This window comes from Haliotis rufescens, unplaced genomic scaffold (genome assembly GCF_023055435.1).
Source record: "Haliotis rufescens isolate VD_foot unplaced genomic scaffold, xgHalRufe1.0.p SCAF_5, whole genome shotgun sequence".
NCBI classification, from domain to species: Eukaryota; Metazoa; Mollusca; class Gastropoda; order Lepetellida; family Haliotidae; genus Haliotis; species Haliotis rufescens.
Window position 1 is genome coordinate 42,828,947 of NW_025964223.1, and position 22,334 is coordinate 42,851,280.

The window sequence follows — 22,334 nt, forward strand, 5'->3', positions numbered from 1 at the left end:
CTGTAACATAACAAATTTTTAAACTGACATATGTTTTGGGAAGGCTGGAATTTAAAAAACAAACATTTGGAAATATACTTTTCAGTCAGAGAAAAATAAAGGGAAGATGTATTAATGGGCTTAATAAGGATTTGGGTCAGAAAATAGCTTCTGAATGTAAGTCCATTTATCTGAAAAATAGGTTCCTGAATGACTGTGCCAGAGTAATTGGTCCTAAATATAGGAGCAAAATAATAGGTCCTGAAAATAGGTTCATTATGTATCGGTTCAGAACATTGGGTTCTAAATAAAAGGTCCTAAAATATAGGACCAGAATAACAGGTCCTGAATATGGGTTTGGAATACAGGTCCTGAAGCTAGGTCCTGGCTTACAGGTGTAGCATGAGTTGGTTATGTGTGACATGATTGTGTGGTTGTACCCTGACTTTGTTGGTGCTGCTCATGACGTCAACCACCGGCTTACAGGTGTAGCATGAGTTGGTTATGTGTGACATGATTGTGTGGTTGTACCCTGACTTTGTTGGTGCTGCTCATGACGTCAACCACCGGCTTACAGGTGTAGCATGAGTTGGTTATGTGTGACATGATTGCGTGGTTGTACCCTGACTTTGTTGGTGCTGCTCATGACGTCAACCACCGGCTTACAGGAGTAGCATGAGTTGGTTATGTGTGACATGATTGTGTGGTTGTACCCTGACTTTGTTGGTGCTGCTCATGACGTCAACCACCGGCTTACAGGTGTAGCATGAGTTGGTTATGTGTGACATGATTGTGTGGTTGTACCCTGACTTTGTTGGTGCTGCTCATGACGTCAACCACCGGCTTACAGGTGTAGCATGAGTTGGTTATGTGTGACATGATTGTGTGGTTGTACCCTGACTTTGTTGGTGCTGCTCATGGGGTCAACCACCGGCTTACAGGTGTAGCATGAGTTGGTTATGTGTGACATGATTGTGTGGTTGTACCTTGACTTTGTTGGTGCTGCTCATGACGTCAACCACCGGCTTACAGGTGTAGCATGAGTTGGTTATGTGTGACATGATTGTGTGGTTGTACCCTGACTTTGTTGGTGCTGCTCATGACGTCAACCACCGGCTTACAGGTGTAGCATGAGTTGGTTATGTGTGACATGATTGTGTGGTTGTACCCTGACTTTGTTGGTGCTGCTCATGACGTCAACCACCGGCTTACAGGTGTAGCATGATTTGGTTATGTGTGACATGATTGTGTGGTTGTACCCTGACTTTGTTGGTGCTGCTCATGACGTCAACCACCGGCTTACAGGTGTAGCATGAGTTGGTTATGTGTGACATGATTGCGTGGTTGTACCCTGACTTTGTTGGTGCTGCTCATGACGTCAACCACCGGCTTACAGGTGTAGCATGATTTGGTTATGTGTGACATGATTGTGTGGTTGTACCCTGACTTTGTTGGTGCTGCTCATGACGTCAACCACCGGCTTACAGGTGTAGCATGAGTTGGTTATGTGTGACATGATTGTGTGGTTGTACCCTGACTTTGTTGGTGCTGCTCATGACGTCAACCACCGGCTTACAGGTGTAGCATGAGTTGGTTATGTGTGACATGATTGCGTGGTTGTACCCTGACTTTGTTGGTGCTGCTCATGACGTCAACCACCGGCTTACAGGTGTAGCATGAGTTGGTTATGTGTGACATGATTGTGTGGTTGTACCCTGACTTTGTTGGTGCTGCTCATGACGTCAACCACCGGCTTACAGGTGTAGCATGAGTTGGTTATGTGTGACATGATTGTGTGGTTGTACCCTGACTTTGTTGGTGCTGCTCATGACGTCAACCACCGGCTTACAGGTGTAGCATGATTTGGTTATGTGTGACATGATTGTGTGGTTGTACCCTGACTTTGTTGGTGCTGCTCATGACGTCAACCACCGGCTTACAGGTGTAGCATGAGTTGGTTATGTGTGACATGATTGTGTGGTTGTACCCTGACTTTGTTGGTGCTGCTCATGACGTCAACCACCGGCTGAGTGACCCACAGTCAGTAAATAGCTTGAATGTTGTTGACGTTGTCTTACAACGAAAATCTCACCCATTCATGTAGTTAACTCTTGTTAACGCAGAAACCCTGATTTTCTGATGATTACTGTTAGGAACATCTCCATGTGGAAGGACATTCTCTGTCATTAACGATTCATTGATAACTGAGTTGGATTGTATCTTGTACAAGTGGAAAGGGACAGCTTATGGTTACATACTGGATACAAGAAAAAATTATCATTATTGTTTTTCATAATACTTCTGATGTTGCGCTATTTCATTATGATGTGCAAATCACTGTTGCCAGGACTGCTGGTTTCTATGTGTGAGGTCTGATAAGTCTTATTTAGAATTCATAATACAAATAGTATCAACCTTGGGATACTTGGGATGGGATACCTGTGAAGATCCTGGTAGAGCATAGGTCTTCAGCAACCCATGCTTGTCATAAGGGTGACTAACGGGATTAGGTGGTCAGGCTTGCTGACTTGATTGATGCATGTCATCGATGCTCATGATGTCAGTCACTGGATTGTCTAGTCCAGACTTGACTATTTACAGACTGCTGTCAAAAAGCTGGAATATTGCTGAGTGTGGCATCAAACAAACAAACAAACAAACTTGTTGGTGTAGACTGTACCTCCTCTGTACAGGTTGTCAACACTCCATTGCTTGTCATAAGAGGCAACAACATTGGATTGGGTGGTCTGACCTAGTTAATGTGTGTCACTGTACACGGGCGGCACGGGACTTTGACATTTACATGATTCTTTTGGTTGCTGATATAGCTTGAATATTACAGCGGTATTAACCAACATTCACACACATAAACACACACACACACACACAGACACACACACACACACACACACACACACACACACACACACACACACACACACACACACACACACACACACACACACACACAGACACACACACACACACACACACACACACACACACACACACACACACAGAGACATCTTCATGGACTACACCCTTGAAGATCCGGGATAGAATAGGTCTTCAGCAACCCTTGCTTGCTGTAAAAAGGCAACTACGGGATCGGGTTGTCAGGCTCACAGACTTGGTTGATGCATGTCATTATCCCAATTGCGTGGATCGATGCTCATGATATCAATCACTGGATTGTCTGGTCAAGATTCGATTAATTCAGACCACCATGTCTGACCCCATCATTAAAATCAGGTCTTTCACTCAGATTGGATACCTCACTCCATCAGTATTTGAGTATACCTCCATAGAAGGTCATGTCAGGTGAACGCTAGGCAAACTCTGACATCCCAAATAATCTGAAGGCTGTGTGGGTTCTTGAGCAAATCAAATGTCACCTTTCTTAAACAATTTGCACATCATTTCTTTACTGCCTCCATTTGGAAATGTGATGTTAGTCACAGAAAACTGCTACAACACTCAAATAGTCAAACGACAGGATGTATAAAATATCCACAACAATATAATTGCGTTGCATTATTTTTTTGTGCTCGGAATTCATTGATTCTGTTTTGTTTTCAAAATAAAAAAAACATGCTTATCTGAATGCTTCACCCACTTGTACCAGGAATTGAGAAGCCTCGATGCTGATAAGCTGATAAAAAAGTTTCCCCGACATAACTTCCTGTAGGGGTGCCCTCAGATCTTCAGTCAGAGATGTATTGTATCAGAGTAAAATATCTCATTTTAAATAAATTGTCCGGTTAGACCTATTCTTATACTATTTTGAATTAAATTGAAAAGGGTTCATTGCATATGTGTTTTTTCTGTTATTTCCCATTCTGTCAATAATAATATGTAGTCTATATAGTTTAATATTCAATAAAACCTGATAATATATACACATCAACAAATCTATATTGGCCTCAGGTCAAAACCTTTTCAAAATTACCCATGCCATCTGTAGCTTGAAGAATTCTGTTCATGAAGTGTGTTTGATTTCCATAAATAAGTGTAACCATTCTGCTACTTGAAGACTAAATCATGGCATTTAACACTGCAAGAGTCCCATAGGAATTCCATTCATATACCATTACTCATACAACACTCTGGAATTCTGGTCATACATATTGTCTCACAAACTTGCCCTGATGGTTCTTGAATATAGCCATACGGGCTGCACCACAAGTCCTATCATTCTTCCAGCATGGCACAACGAGCTGATGATGACCGATTGACCACTATTGGACACTGGAGACCTTTGATACATTGACCGTTCTAAATGCTGTCACAAGTGTGTGCTTATCACTAGGATTCCCAGCGTAGGAGCTTAATGATGATCATTCTGGATAGTCAGTGATGCATTAGCAATGTTTAAATGTACTTAGGGACTGTATGGAGGGAAGGAATCTGGTTCATTGTGTGGAGCCTAATGGCGCTACTGATGGCTTTCACTTATGTTTGTACATGGAATGGTTGAAGTGGGCTGAAAACATGTCATTTTGGGACATAGTATTTTCAATTTTATCAACTTTGATAAAAAAAGAATAAGAAAAGCCGCTTCATACCAAAAGACATAAACAGATGGTACTTGTTGTTACCCTGTCTGGCACTCGGCATTAAGGGGCTAAAACAAGGACTGGTTGGCTCGGAGTCAGTATACTGTGTCTGAGCGGGTTATTCATGTTAAACTGTGGCATGGTATCTCAGTGAGCTAGCACTATAAATCGGCATCAGTTCGGACTAGTACAAGCAGCAACACACACTAAAACACACACAAAAACACACACACCTGCATGCACGTCGCTATATAAGTGCAATAATCTTGGACGCGATGTTAAACCAGATTTCACCTCACCTCATAATTTTACAGTATTAGAAATATGACTTTATGACGTCATAATAGTAGTGGTGTGTACTTCAGAAGAAAACATTATAAAAGTTTCATTTTTCTTAAGGGATGTCAGGTCGAATGATGCTCACTGCATCTCTGTGATTATACTTTGTCTCAATGCCGTGGTTCAAGTATTATATTAAAAATTACTGTTTGGGTACCTGAAACAAGTGTTTCAACTTCGAAACCATGTTCAGTATCAATTCATATTTACAGGTATCAAATTGAAGTTTGAAACCTTGCATTGAAATCACACTAGGTTTATCTTCTTATTGCCCCAAATTCACCACGTCACTGTCACTAGCATATTCCTACTTTCCTGGCTTTGATCTAAGACACAAATGTTTAATAAGTAGTGCTTGCTTGATGCCCTTGATGATTGTGTCTTTGACACGTTGTACCAGGTTCCTCACAGTTGACAAGATGTAGAAGGCTCATGGCACATGTGGATTCTCATGCTATGTTTCTAATGAACAACAAATTGGTGTTTTATTGGCTAGTCAATGACATTGACAACATGGTGTTTTTTTCTTTTGATGCTTTGACACATGGTATGGTGCTGACATCAAGTTCTTGGCGGGAGATATTGATGTGGGGAGGGCGTAATGGGAAGGGAATTAATTATTTGCGCTTAAGGTGAAGTCGTTCTGACATGTGTCATGTTGTGTTTTCAAGGTTTGGATAGTTTGTTGCAAGGACTTACTGAGGCTCTGTCAAGATGGGTTTTTTCATCTGGCCCATGTTGTATCTTAAGGCGTTGGATTTTCTTTCCATAATACCCCAAGCACTTGAGGTGTTTTGATATTAACTTAGTGGGTATTTATTTGACAGTGAAAATCGTGAGAGTAAAGTTTGGAGTCCGATTACCTTGGTGAGTTGGTGACAAGGTGTTTGGTGCTCTTCTGTCCTGACAGCGCGTGGACAGTCTTCAGTTAATTCCATTTCCAGAAAGCACCATGTGGTTTAAGGCACTGCAGCTCACTGCACAGAGTTGTAGTGACAGTTTGCCACTATCTGCCACTTGTGGCTTTATTTTCTCAGATTTTCTCAGTTATGATCCTTGGTCTGTGGACCACCACTGTGGTATAGTGTAAATAATAATAATAATAATAATAATAATAATAATAATAATAATAAGTGCATTTATAAAGGCCCAGATTCCATTCACCGAGTGGATGCTCATAGCACTACACTATTATTACCCCGGTCAATGGATTTTCATTCTCAGCTCCCTGGGGAGTATACAACCCAAGCTGCCTGTGAGGTGCTAGAAGGTTAACAGCCACATAACCATCTCATCCTACTGGGTACCTACTCACTGCTGGGAAACAGTGACTGCTAGTGGAATCAGTGGTTCGATTCCTTGTAATGTCATACCAAAACACGTTAAAGATGCTACTTGTAATAAAATATTTTTCTTCCTTGCACTCGGCATTAAGGGGATATCACAATGTTTGGTCGGCTCAAGAGTCCATATAAAATGTGATTGAGTGGGTATTCTTGATAAACTGTGGCATGGTATCTCAATGAGCTAGCACTATATGGAAGGGCAGAGTGAGTGAATTATTTGAGTGTATTTCTGTTGTCATTTGTACTCATTCCATTTTAATGTGGGGGGAAATCCAAAACTGACTGCTGTAAATTTTAACTTTTGAAATTCACAACTATGGATGCCACTGACAAAACAAAGATGATAATCAGGATGAATCTGAGATTCAAGCATTAAAATCAGCAGATTGAGGCTGCTATGAAGACACAACTCTTTAAAGGGCCACACCAATGCCCAAGAGCAGGAAGTAATGATGACTGATTGTGGAAACACTGATTCCAGCACTTTTGTCATGAGCACAACCAAGTCTCATCACATGCCTGAAAGATGGGGCTCTTGGGGATCCCCAAGCAAGGTCCCAGGAAACCTCTAGGTATTCTGAAAAAGCCCAGGAGACCCCTAGGTATTCTTTAGATGCCCAGGAGACCCCTAGGTGTTCTGTAGATGCCCAGGAGACCCCCAGTTATTTTGTAGAAGCCCAGAAGACCCCTAGTTAGTCTATAGAAGCCCAGGAGACCCCTAGTTAGTCTATAGAAGCCCAGGAGACCCCTAGGTATTCTGTAGATGCCCAGGAGACCCCTAGGTATTCTGTAGATGCCCAGGAGACCCCTAGGTATTCTGTAGATGCCCAGGAGACCCCTAGATATTCTATGGAGCCCAGGAGACCCCTAGGTATTCTGTAGATGCCCAGGAGACCCCTAGGCATTCTGTAGATGCCCAGGAGACCCCTAGGTATTCTTTAGATGCCCAGGAGACCCCTAGGTGTTCTGTAGATGCCCAGGAGACCCCCAGTTATTTTGTAGAAGCCCAGAAGACCCCTAGTTATTCTATAGAAGCCCAGAAGACCCCTAGTTATTCTGTAGATGCCCAGGAGACCCCCAGTTATTTTGTAGAAGCCCAGAAGACCCCTAGTTATTCTATAGAAGCCCAGAAGACCCCTAGTTATTCTATAGAAGCCCAGAAGACCCCTAGGTATTCTGTAGATGCCCAGGAGACCCCTAGGTATTCTGTAGATGCCCAGGAGACCCCTAGATATTCTATGGAGCCCAGGAGACCCCTAGGTATTCTGTAGATGCCCAGGGGACCCCTAGGCATTCTGTAGATGCCCAGGAGACCCCTAGGTATTCTTTAGATGCCCAGGAGACCCCTAGGTGTTCTGTAGATGCCCAGGAGACCCCCAGTTATTTTGTAGAAGCCCAGAAGACCCCTAGTTAGTCTATAGAAGCCCAGGAGACCCCTAGTTAGTCTATAGAAGCCCAGGAGACCCCTAGGTATTCTGTAGATGCCCAGGAGACCCCTAGGTATTCTGTAGATGCCCAGGAGACCCCTAGGTATTCTGTAGATGCCCAGGAGACCCCTAGATATTCTATGGAGCCCAGGAGACCCCTAGGTATTCTGTAGATGCCCAGGAGACCCCTAGGCATTCTGTAGATGCCCAGGAGACCCCTAGGTATTCTTTAGATGCCCAGGAGACCCCTAGGTGTTCTGTAGATGCCCAGGAGACCCCCAGTTATTTTGTAGAAGCCCAGAAGACCCCTAGTTATTCTATAGAAGCCCAGAAGACCCCTAGTTATTCTGTAGATGCCCAGGAGACCCCCAGTTATTTTGTAGAAGCCCAGAAGACCCCTAGTTATTCTATAGAAGCCCAGAAGACCCCTAGTTATTCTATAGAAGCCCAGAAGACCCCTAGGTATTCTGTAGATGCCCAGGAGACCCCTAGGTATTCTGTAGATGCCCAGGAGACCCCTAGATATTCTATGGAGCCCAGGAGACCCCTAGGTATTCTGTAGATGCCCAGGGGACCCCTAGGCATTCTGTAGATGCCCAGGAGACCCCTAGGTATTCTTTAGATGCCCAGGAGACCCCTAGGTGTTCTGTAGATGCCCAGGAGACCCCCAGTTATTTTGTAGAAGCCCAGAAGACCCCTAGTTATTCTATAGAAGCCCAGAAGACCCCTAGTTATTCTGTAGATGCCCAGGAGACTCCCAGTTATTTTGTAGAAGCCCAGAAGACCCCTAGTTATTCTATAGAAGCCCAGGAGACCCCTAGTTATTCTGTAGATGCCCAGGAGACCCCAAGGTATTCTATGGAGCCCAGGAGACCCCCAGTTATTCTACAGAAGCCCAGAAGACCCCCAGTTATTCTACAGAAGCCCAAAAGACCCTTAGGCACCCCCATTTAGCCCAAGATGCCCCTAGGTATCCTAAGGAAGTCCAGGATACCTTTGACATTGTGATATTCTTCCATTATCTGAAAACGGCTTAGATTACAAATAATTATGGTTTGGTCACATTGACTTAAAGCCAAAGACAAGAGGGTTGACAATTACTTTTGTATGTATTTTCAAAGAAATTACAGTTTAAATATTGAGAAAAAGAAAGAATGTGATTGATGAAATTTTCATTATCATTTGGATAACTGACACCACAACATCATCAATTTAGATATTTAAGGTTCCAGGTCAGACTACCTTCCATGATGTATTTGTCTGGGATCTGTTCAATATGTTAAAACAAAGATCCAAATATGACATATATTTTCTCACAGTGTGAAGATATTGGGCAGTAAACAAAAGATCTTAGGCACAACAGATTTCTTCTGGCACAGGTTAAAACAGGTCAACTGCAATATTCTGAGACTGGAGCATGCCAGGAACCAATGAGTATAAGGTGTCACAGATATCATCTTCCCTGCACTTGCTGTGTCAGGATCAAAGGGAGCTGTGGGGAGCTTTGGGAAATACATGTGTACATAAAATGTAATGTCTTGATTGAACATTTAAAGAAGGATATATGATTCCATGTGCATATCTGATGTTTAGGGGTAGTTGGGCAGTCTAGTGGTACATGGTGACGTTAGTTCCCAGGTTTGATTCTACACATGAGTATAGTATGTGGAGCATGTAAATGGTGTCTGGGATATATTGCCGGAATATTGTTAAATATGTCATTTGAGGGATCCTGGATAGGAATAGGTCCTCTGACCCCTTTGTATTCTGGTTGGGGATAGGTCCTCTGAATCCCATGGGGCTCTGGTTAGGGATAGGTCCTCTGCATCCCATGGGACTCTGGTTAGGAATAGATTCTCTGCATCCCATGGGGCTCTGGTTAGGGATAGGTCTGCATCGCATGGGGCTCTTGTTAGAAATAGGCCCTGTGCTTCCCATGGGGCTCTGGTTAGGGATAGGTCCTCTGCATCCCATGGAGCTATGTTTAGAAATAGGCCCTGTGCATCCCATGGGGCTCTTGTTAGGGATAGGTCCTCTGCATCCCATGGAGCTATGGTTAGAAATAGGTCCTGTGCATCCTATGCTTGTCATCAGCATGACTAAAGAAGATTAGTGTGGGACTTGGAGACTGATTGCGTGTCGTCATGCCCAGATCATTGATCTGTGCTTGTGCCTTTAATCACCTAACTTGATTACAGCTGGAACGTTACTGACTGGCAATAACAACGTTCACTCTGTGCCTCTGCTTGCTCCTTACCCTCCTTGTTTAAACTCAAACACTGACACATTCAAGGGGGTTTTACTCATGATGTGCATTTATAGGGGCTTTCATATCCTGGGTCACCATTTACTGAACTTTTGTACTTACAGTGCGACTTTATGGAGTGTTTATACATACAGTGTGACTTGACAGTGTGTTAATACTTATGATGTGACATTACAGACTTTTTGTACTTACAGTGTGACTTTGCTGGACTTTTTACTCATGATATGGCTTTCAGGGGCTTCCTGATGTTAGAACAGAACATGGTTACTGTTTTGTGAACACCTAGTGTCAACACTGATTTTTACTGATCCATTTATGTAATTTTCACCACTAGTTTGCCTTTACGCTCAATGGAATCTCTTTCGGATGCTAACTGACACTGATTATTCTCAAGCATTGACCTTTTATGATTTACTCAGCATGGGACTGTAAGGTGCTTATATACGCAGAATGAGCCTTTAAGGATTTTGACCTATGTTTTATTAGCGTGTCTAGAAATTCCCAATTGCCTGAGGTGAAAGATATACTATGTGTGGTATTAAATCAATTAATGTCCGCTGGATGAACGAATATGAATTTTATGATGCTGTCATTAAGATTAGGTTAGCTTTTCAATACATGAAACACATAAAGTCTTCTGAAGCTTCACAGATTGCGTGGCCTGTATGGAGGAATTGGTCATGCTTCTTTTGCTTATCTTTACTGGGCCAGACATATTTATGTTCATGCAGTTATTAAAATCATATTGGGTCAATAGCTGGAAGATATACTATCAAGCTGATGTTGATAAAGCTATGATAGATATGGCTCTGTTCTTATGCCACACATTTCACACTTCCTGGTTTTATAAGCACTTGATAACTTTGCCCAACACAGACGATTGACATTTACCAATAATTGATGGTTTGGGATACAGTCATGATAGTTGTGGTTTGAGCAGGAGGTTGTCATACCTTAACCTCATGTATGCACTAGAAATGTTTAATCTAATTTTTGCAGTCCCTTAGCTGTGCCAGGATCCGCTGCTCATGGGTTCCAGATTTGCCAGGATTATTAACCTTGGTTTATCTCTATTATACCCTGGCCAGTGGGTTTCATCAAAGTGGAAAACATTCAAATGAAGCGACAAGCCCTTTCCATATCCAATAGAAATCTCTGCATAAAGCAGTGTCGATTGTACGATTACGACTATATCATGAGCATGTGTTTATGAATCTCTTTCAAATAGTTCTGATACCAGGTGTTTGCGAAAAGGTGAGCATATCCTGCCCCACGGGTGGCACCCATCACAAACACATACAAAGGCAAGTCAATTGTTCACCTGAAAAAATCAGGGGAACATATGGTACAAGTCAAAATAGGGATTTTGTCACTGATGCATCAAATTTGGAAATATCCTCAACATGTCTACCATAAAAAAAATTGAAAGCTTTACTGAAGCTTTGAATGTTGTAACCTTGATCAAACAACTTCTGAGCAAGAGTCGTTTGACGCTCTTTGAAATCTTGGTAGAAAGGGCATGCTCGATTGTATCTCAAAAGTTGTGAAATGTAAACACCCAAAGCTAAGGAGCTGCTGGAATATTTGACATGTGTTACTTCAGGCTAGTCTGTAATTCTGCTGGCACTGATATGGTTAAACTTGGGCAAACAAAGTCATAGAATGGTTTATTTTTGAGATTGGGAGTCATTTATGCTTTATCTTAAGATGACCTTTTGAATATCAATGCAATACATGTATTTCATCAATATTTATAAAATAAGACTTGGAAAACGTTGTGATCAACACTTTTGATGTTTTTTGTCTAAAAAACCCACCCACTTAAGGTAACGGATGAATGCGACACCATGCAAACTTGTCACTCACCATCTCGGTGTTCATTTCACTTAGGGAACATCAATTTCACAAAGAGCACTTGAATAAATTGTCCATTCCACTTGCGAACTCAAATCTGCTCCTGTCAATCAGACAGATTGAATACCCATGAATTAAAAATTTCAAATTCACCAATTGGCTGTTGCATTTGGACATGTTAGTGGGTTAGTGAGTGAATGGAAAATCCATGTTATTTTGATTATTATTATTAAGCCTATTCTTTTTTATTCATCTAATTTTGTTACATGAAAAAATTACGTAAAATAAGAGAGCGAAGAGTCAATTTGCATCACTCGAATATGATTTCTGAAATTGGCTTCCCAAAATAGAAACGCCGCAGATGCTGACTTATGACAAGGCAATGATTTGCAACAATGCTCCATTGATTAATCAAGCTTTAAACAGATTTTCTTGATAGAAATTCTTGTCATGTGCTTGAACTGCCCGATCTTTCTTCCCTCCTTCTGATATTGTTAGGGCTTCTTCGGCGAGTTCAACATACAGATTTCTTTTCATCGATCCCCTTTCAAAGATACTGCCATAAAACAGTACTCTGTCATTCTTAATCATGATGAATTTCATTTGTCTCTTTCATGAATGGTTAAAATATGTTTCAAAGATCTTGCCAATTTCAAACTGTCAGAGTTGACAGTGATGTATATTTTTTAATATTTTTTAATATTTTTTTTAAATCCCTACTCATGAAATATTACTTTCCTCTCATCCAGAAGCTCCTGGGGAAAGCACTGAAAATCTGTAGAGCAAAGGCTTGACCATGGAGTGGGATTATCAATGGCACCTCATTAGTTGATTGTTGAAGGGGGAACTGACATTTATCCCTTGTTGATAAGAGCTAGTTGCTGGGATTGCAAAAAAACAGTTGCCCTTCATGAGATTCATTTAAATCTAACAGCTTTCCTGTCCCTTGATCACTGCTTGATGGCCTGGATCACATATCTAATGATGTACCGTTGTGAATGATTTTGTTCAAAGTGAAATCTTCTGGCTTCATGCGGTGTCAATGGATTAATAATTTGTACAGGGCTTTGGAAGTTTTTGAGCTTGGGATCAAAGATGTCTATCAGTTGATTCTGAGACCATTTCACAAACTTAATCCTTTGGATTATCTTCAAATCGTGTTATTGACTCTTTTGAAATGTGAAATTATGGAAGTCTATCATCTGGCCCTCCGTTTGCTAGCGCATCTGTCCTCAGTAGTCCACACGTAAGAGCCCCGTGAAGATTCCGGGGTAGAATAGGTCTTCAGCAACCCATGCTTGCCGTAAAAGGTGACTATGCTTGTCGTAAAAGGCAACTAACGGGAACGGGTGGTCAGGCTCGCTGACTTGGTTGATACATGTCATCGATCCAAATTGCATGGATCGATGCTCATGATATCAATCACTGGATTGTCTGGTCCAGACTCGATAATTTACAGACCGCCATCATATAGCTGGAATATTGCTGAGTGCGGCGTTAAACAACAAACCAACCAACCAACACACGTAAGAGTGACTGAGTTTGATTTTACGCTGCTTTTAGCAATATTCCAGCAATATCATGGCAGGGATACCAGAAATGGGTTTCACACATTGTACCCATGTCAGGAATCGAACCGGAGTCTTCAGCGTGACGAGCCAACACTTTAACCACAAGGCTACCCAACCACCCCCCACACATAAGAGGCTGGTGTTGGTTTGTGTGATTGCTTGTGAAGACGCCATGGTAAATGCAGGGTTAGCCCCCATGCATGCTGTGGATGGGTAAAAGAAGATCTGATGGTCACAATGGCTGTTTTGTAAGAAAATAACATGGTTTGCATTCAACAGATGCTCAAATATAGGTATTTTAATTTGCGTTTTGATATTGTATCCATGGCAATATGATCTGTCTCTAATCATTTCAGTAAGATTTAAACATAAAATGTGGCAATTGAAACTTAATATTGTAACCAATCCTCAGTGTTCGTCTTCATAACAAATTGACCTACTTAGAGTTAAGTACGTTTGTACCAAGTGTCACCAAGAATGGGTCTGTAAATGTGCATGGATATGTTAGAGATTCAATATGAAATATTGTGTAATCAGTAGAATAATTTCATATAGGCATTACAGCCAGGGTTTAGTGTTCTTCAGAGATGCACATATGAACATAACTGGAAGTATTGACATGAGTGAACTGATTTAGGAGTTGTTGCATCTCCAGTCAACAATTCTCCAACCTGACAATGGACAGGGATAACACTGGAAGAATCTTGTCATGATGTTGTCACAACATGCAAAGCCGACAAACCACTTTATGAGTCAATTTCAATCCACCAAATAAGATCTGAAAAACTAGAAATATTTTTTTGTAAAAAGTCATGATATGACGTTCATTGCATGTACATTCACTTGCCCAGAATGAAAACGTGAAGGTAAGTGCATTAAACCAACATGCTGAAGGCCGTCCTGCTAGAAAACCACAAGTCATTGTCCTGCTCATAATGGACCAACTTTTCTTCAGTCATAAAATATCTGAACTCACCATCTTGATCTCTTTCACGATCAAATTTCATGACGTAAATGCTGCCAATATCTTTTCACATTGCAATCTAAGAACGATGATAAACTTCAATATTTCTGAAAAATGACTTGTCCAAAGCCTGAGTCTGCCATGTTTTTTGTTTTAGTTGCAAGATTGCTGATGCAGAGTTAAGACTCACTCACTCACTCACTCACTCACTCACTCACTCACTCACTCACTCACTCACAATTATAACACCCTTGCCGTAAGACTGTTGGCTATGCTTGTTGAAAGAGGCGACTAATGGGATCGGGAGGTCAGGCTCTCTGGCTTGGATGATGCATGTCATCGTATCCCAAATGGATGGCTTGATGCTCATGATGTCAATCACTGGATTGTCTAGTTCAGACTCGATTATTTACAGACCACCATCATATAACTGAATTATTGCTGAGTGCATCGTTACTTTAATGAATAACCTTTCATCCGACCAATCAAGACATTGTTTACGAGAGTGCGAAAGTGAACCAAATTTGTTTTCTAATCATTCAACCTCAAAAGGTTAACACAGGGCATACCCTATGATAGTTACAGGCTGTACCACTGATTCCATCAGAATCATCATCTATCTCTTGCTTCAATGGGATAAATATTTAGCAATATTCCAGCAATATCACGGCTGGGGATCCCATGTTCCCATGTTGGGAATCAAACCCGGGTCTTTGGTGTGGCCAACCAACGCTTTAACCACTAGACTACCAGACCACCCCTGAACTGAGTGAGTGGGTGAGTTGGGTTTAACACCGCTTTTAACAGTATTCCAGTTATATGGCGGCGTGTCAGCTTAATGTGGGAGGAAAGCCCGAAGGGATGCAGGTCTCTGACGTTTACCACTTCGGGGAAAACCCACGAGCATGGGTATGGTGCTGACAAACCTAGAATCATAATTGGGGCGAACCGGTATTCGAACCCACAATCATAGGTTTCTGGCGTGCCCAAGGGATGCAACTCTGCACAGTGAATCGCGGCGCCTTAGACGACTGGGCCACCCGTGCCCCCCCTGAACTGAGATGAAGCTGAGAACTCTGTGGTAGTTCTGTGGCAGTAGCAGATAGCATTTATATGCAGCTGTCTGTCTCCGTGGTCGAGTGGTAGAGCGTCTGCCTGGACAGCAGAAGGTTGGTGGTTCGATTCCTGGCAGTGTCATACCAAATGACATTAAAAGATGGTACTTGTTGTTTCCCTGCCTGGTGTTCGGCATAACCGGAAAAGGCCAGGACTGGATGGCTTGGTGTCAGTATTCTCTGTCTGAGTGGGGTAACTGTGGTATAGCATTGAGACAATATTAAACTAATCCAGTTGTATTGTCTTAATAAAGCTGGTAATATGCTGTTTCTAAATGTTTAATTTCTTTTTACTTAGTGTTGGGAATTAGTTGTCAATTCATAATTAAGATTGGATAATCCCAACAGAATCAATCATCAAAATATGTCTGTTAGTGTCAACAAAACTATATCACATGTAGCAATGACAAACACAAATACTTCAGCGACCCCCTCCGTGGTCTCGTGGTAGAGTGTCCGTCTGGAGTACAGAAGGTCCGGGGTTCGATCCCCGTCTGCATCATACCAAAAGATAAAAAGATGGTACTTGTTGTTACCTGTCTGGCTATCTGCATTAAGGGGGCTAAAACAAGGACTGGTCGGCTCGGAGTCAATATACTCTGTCTGAGTGGGGTTTTCATGTTAAAACTGTGGCATGGTATCTCAGTGGGCTACCACTATAAATCGGCATCAGTCTGGACGAGTACAAGCAGCCACGCACGTATGTACGCACGCACACATGCCAGTACCTCACTGTTTTGTCCAAGTTCTGAGTAGAAGGTGGTGAATACACCTTTATACCAGATCAGAACAGTTGAGAACTTGAGACTGGAGCAATCACAACACCACTATTACTAATACATTTATGATGATATTTATCTAAATGTTATGGAGTTGATTGCATACATTAAATCCCTTTTGTTAAATGTTTCATTTCTTCATAGAGTGCAAGTCATTAATACAAATTATTAATCTTAAAGACAGCATCTTCAGAAAGTCACTGCGTTTGAAAATTTAAATTTTTGCTTAAACAGATATTGGCTTGAGCTTAAGACGGAAATTCTGTCATAGTTCCTTAGAGGTTCATAAAAACATTTTGCCTCTGTATTTATTTTTCATTTTTGAAATGCATTCATTATAGATGGTCATGATTTTACCTTGGTATTCATGTAAAATTGTGTTAAGCATTTAAGTCTTTGTACAACCACAAAAGAAATATTGTGTGGTTACGGGTAATTGATTGATAACATTGTGAATGTTAATTGTTGAGAATATCTTCCCCATGAGGAAGTAGCTAGCACACATAATCGTCTAGTTTCCTGTGTCAGCCTTGTCAAACTCTCATGGTATGCATGGTATCGCATGGTCAGCTGTCACGTACATTGCATGTGGATTTCAGCAAGGAAGTATGGCATTGTTGCTGCAGATGTTGCAGATGTAGGTGGAGATAGTGGAGGAAGTAATCTAACCTTTACATAGTTTTATAGTATGGAGATGACTCGGGGTGTGATGACTGGTCAGTGTTTGCTTGACTGGTCAGTGTGACTTACTGGACTTCACAGTTATGTCTGTTTGAGTTACTGTTACATGCCTATTTGCATAAAGTTTTTTTCTTTTCTTTTTGGAAGGTTTTCACATAAAGGAAATATTAGTTGAAATCATAGCTATTCTATGTTTCAGTTATAAAAAAACTTGAGCCTTTATTGCTAAGAAAGGAACTATTTAAAGGAAAGTAATGTTTAGGTTTTTGCAGCAATTAGACAAGTGGCTTCACCATCCAGGTAGGTTATTGATTTGTTAATCCCTTATTTAAACTTTAATATGAACTATTTTGGATTTAAAATGTGCCGCAATTTCAAATTTGAAATATTATCTTAATTATTGATTATTGGTGAAATCCTAGAATCATGACACTTTGCTTGTCGGATTTTCATCGGAAATCTTTTAGAATAAGGGTCCTATTCATTTTGATTCCCGATATTTGTTGGAGCATAAACACCATGGCCTGTTTCTGCTTGCTAAAGGAACACAAGGAGCTCTTTCTGTTGAATAGTAAATACACTTAAACAATTGTTGTGTCCACTTCAAATAGGAATACTGCTCAAAAGGGTTTTATCAGCCAGCCATGGTGGCCTTTTAAAAAAAACAGAAGTCATTGTTGGCTATCTGTATGCCACGTGTGACAGCTATCTCCTGGGAGTCAGCTGACTATCTGTAAACAAAATATTCTGAAATAATTGACGTCTGTTGCACTGTAAAGATGAACACAGTTAAAAGTCTTATGTATTTATAGTGTTCTGCAAAAGTCACTCCTATGTCTCAATTTTAGCTAGAATTATACTACCATACTATAACAGAGGCTTACGATAGTTGTAGCGCTAAGATCGGTTTGTGGAATGAGGCACAATGGTAAACATCTAAGACCTGCAACGCTTCCAGCCTCCCCAACATTAAACTGACATGCATTAAACCAAACTCATTCACATGTATGAATGAAAAGATCAAAATAAATATTTGGATTGAAGCTGCAACTCGTTTGGAACTCTTGAGTGTGAAGGTAAAAAGCAAGTGTTATAACCGCTTCCCTTTCACGGGATGTGCAGCAAATAATCAATTAATAAAAAGCATCAATATCAATTCATATACAAAATGATTGCCATGTATTCCCATGTGGGCTACAGTAAGACTGTGACAATTCAGCAAGCGTTGCCTGTATGGCACACCATCACACAGAGGTAGCGAGATCCCACAGTCCACCCAGTGCCATGTTGGCAGAACGGCTTCACCAGTGTCGCCTGTGGCTTCTGTTTGTACCTTCTCTTATCAGATCTGAACAGCTAGATGAAGATTTATTGATGAAATTCAAATCGTCCCTCTAAAATTGACTTTGATGGGTCAGGTTTAGTTGATCCACATTAAATAAATATAATGTGTTTGTTTAAAAAAGGAATGACAAAAATGCAGCAGTAAGAACTGGGGTGGTTAACAGCGGCCACTTCAGCATGGAGGAATCCATGTTTATCATCATCAAAGCTGTTTTATATGTTTGTCTTCTATAAGAATATGTAAAGAGATTTAGGATTAATTTGTTAATTATCAGTGTTTTACCCCAGCATTTTAAATGGCGTCTGAATGGTGATGGTGCCATATGGACTGTGGTATAGGAGCATGTTAAATATGCATGTATGTATAATGCCACCTCGTCATTAATGACACCTGTATGCCCCAAAATTCTACAACCTGAAATTTTTAAAATTATGCTATAAAATGATGATGTGTCTTAAATTCCCCATTACCATAACTAATATCAGCAATCACCACTTTTTAACCATTTTGCAAATTTGGCATCGGCAATGTCCTGTTTGTAAATCTTGGACATAATATTGTTCTGAGAATAGATTTTGAAGTGTGCATTGTTTGGTATGTAGAATATACTACTTGGACAGTTTTTGGTACCACTGCTGTGATGTTGCTAGGAGTGGTGTACAACACAACTCACTCACTCACTCATACACTTGATATACTTATATCAATTTACAGTTTCTATTCAATGTCTCATTGAAGAAGATGTCATGCTCAATGTCATGTTCTGCATGTCATGCTCTGCATGTCATGTACTCACTGATGAGAGAATCGTGATGATTGGACAAAGAGACTTCTCCTGTCACCAAGAAGTCATCCTGTCCTCAAACTAAGGTGGACCGCGTAGTGCTAGAGCATCCGCCTGGAGAGCGGAAGGTCCGGGGTTCGATCCCCGGCCGCGTCATACCAAAAGACGTTAAAACATGGTACTTGTTGTTACTCTGACTGGCGTTGGCATTAAAGGGCTAAAACAAGGACTGATCGGCTTGAGGTCATACACTGTGTCTGAGTGGGGTATTCATGTTAAACTGTGGCATGGTATCTCCGTGTGCTAGCACTATAAATCGGCATCAGTCCGGACTAGTACAAGAAGCCACACACACACACGTATATGCACGTTGCTATATGAGTGCAATAATCTTGGACACGACGTTAAACCCTATTTCACCTCACCACAAACTAAGGTAGTCAGTTGTCACCAGTCAATCAGGAAGTCATTATATTCTCTCACCCCCCCCCCCCCCCCCCCGTTGTTGTGCTCTTGCAATTTGAGCACATTATATCACAAACAAAAATAATTATAACCTTACTGCCATGGAGGTTAGTTTTCATGGACACACAGCATGTTGTAGAATTCCACTATTACTAACAGGTAGATAACATTTTGTGAAATAAATAAATTCGATAAGATCCATGTACAACCATCCATTAAGGCAGGGAGATTTATACCTTGCTGTTCAATATTTGATTGACACCTCATCACGATGTGCAGTAGGAATCTGTTGCTACTGAAATGTAAATGAACATAAAACTGATGTCAATTCATCATCGTCACACATGACTCCTACCAATTCCCCTGACTCGCATTACACACAAAAACTGCCCCGTCATAGTACAATGCATCAAGGTTAGATTGCTTAATTAATTCATATCAGTATCTAACTTGGGAGAGATGTCAAATTGAAAATTGTTTGCATTGACGCCAATTTTGGTTATGTTCGAGGAATCAATAACGAACTAAACGTTTGAAGATAGCGGGGAAACAAGGGCTTATCTTGTTTCTGGGCTCTGAAGTTTGTGGTGGGACTTTGGTTCACGGGACGGGACGATCCGGTCAGACGAATGTAATCGGGAATCGGAGATATTGACGTGGATGTGGATTATGTGCAATAGATATGATATAATACAGCTGTCATCGTCAGCCCCTTTCTGAAATGTACAAAGGTACGGTGATGTTGATTTCGACAGTGTGTCATGGTATTTTTGGTCATATTTCGGTGTGACATACATGTTTTTATTCAAAAGGCAGAATACACTCTTATATACTCAATATGTATTTTTAAGAGATTATTATGATCAATTGTATCAAATATTGATGAATATGAGATTGCTGAACTGGCAATCAATATAATCTGTGTGACTTGTATGAGTAAGTTTAGACTTCACAGATTGTCGATGTTGTCTTCTTTTTAGTTTCAGATACAAGTTTGTTTCCCAGATTCGACCAGATTATCAGTCTTGGTCTGTAAGCACCCATGCTCTTGGGCCAACCCAAAGTAATAAATTGCTGTCCTGTGTCACCCTGGCCATTCTCCCATATTATCTGACTGAGACACTGTTCAAAGCCATTTAAAACTTCTTCAGTGAGATATTGAATAGAAATTGTGAAACGATACAAGCATAATTCAGTGTTTGAGTGTGTGAGTTGTGTTTTACACCTCTTTTAGCAATATCCTAGGGGTACCATGTCATGTCGAGCTGAAGTCAGGAGGGAACCAGGAGAGTCTCTCTCAGAATGGTAACTGTACACAGCTGGCAGGATCATTGGGGAGCGGTGGTGTAGATACATGGGTTTTTAAACTAATGAAGATCCAGGGTAGAATAGGTCTTCATCAACCCATGCTTGCCTACAAGGTGATTATGCGTGTCATAAGAGGTGACTAACGGGATCGGGTGGTCAGACTCGCTGACTTGGTTAATGCATGTCATTGTATCCCAGTTGCGTAGATCGATGCTTATGATGTCAATCATTGGATTGACTGGTCCAGATTCGATTATTTACAGACCGCTGTCATATAGCTGGAATATTGCTGAGAGATGTGTGAAACAACAACCAAACAAACAAACACTGTCACACTGAAGGAATATACTTCATGTCACACTCTTCTCCAAATACTAAAGCTGACTATTAATATATTCTAAATAAATCTGAGAAACAGATGAACAAACAAACAAACATGGGTTTTGAATTTTGGTGGTAGTCCGTGCCCTTCTAATATTTTGTTATGTTTCTTTTAATAGTTATGATATTTGTGTTAGCTTCAGATAGTACTGTTAGTATGTATTGATGGTTATTTGTTTTGTTTGATGTGTCCTGAATAAGTTTCACAGATGTATGTTTTTGCTCTCACCTATTAAATGCTGCATCTTTGAAAGTGAGATTTTGATTTAAGAAACTTTTAAGTTAAAAGAACAAGATTTTAATTTGAATGGAATACGTTTTTGGAGTAAGTTTTTGTCCCAAGGGTCTAGCAGTTAAAAGTTCATCCATTTGGTACTGAAAGAACTCCCTTCATGTCTGCAATTGTCTCTTTAGTGTAAACATATTGTGATCTTGCCCCAGCATGTAGTCGACCTCGATCAGTTTTCTCAAAGAATTTTAGATGAAAAACTATTTGAATGTCAGTTGTCACCAAAAACCTTGTTGGTCTTGCTGTAAATCAATCAGGAATAGAGGTCGAGCAAAATTGATTCTGAACCTGCCACTTTTTACCAAAATTTCTTGTGTTGTGTGACGTTTTTGGGGAGCAATAAACGTAGGTGTTGATGTCACCTTCCAATATGGCCGCCCTCAGCCGAGAGGAGTACAATGATTGGTCGTTTATGAATGGCAGCCATGAGATCAATATATGAAGCCTTGTGTATAATAGTAGGATCTGATTTACTCTCTGCGGTGTTAATTGAAATGTAATACCTGATTGATCTCTAATACATTGCCAGACTTGGGGAATTTCGCCCCCTTGCCCGAGGCCACCAGTGCAATAGACAAGTCATAGACAAGCAATCAACAAGGTGGAATTGCATGAAGCTTTTAGTTCTGGGAGACTGAACAGCATTGGTAAATGTTGCCTCCAAGAGACAAAAACTCTCATGTGTGATAATTAGGGAACCATATGCTTGAAGTCAAGTCTGAAGCTGAGTTACGTTGATGAGCTCTCATCCTGAAGAACTTTAGAATCACTAAGCAGATTGCTGCTTGGGTATTTTAGAAATACATGTTTAATTGGTGTAACTTCGGGTGATGTTTAACGGAATTAGGATCCTCTCTGTAGGTGTAGATAGTTGGTAAATATTGC

At 40.9% G+C, this 22,334-nt stretch overlaps 1 protein-coding gene across 4 annotated transcripts in view; it reads left to right on the plus strand.

The window, feature by feature from the left end:
- LOC124140041 (synaptotagmin-7-like) overlaps positions 1 to 22,334 on the plus strand; it is a 444,395-nt gene that overhangs the window by 267,089 nt on the left and 154,972 nt on the right. The gene's annotated exons all lie outside the window — the stretch shown is intronic.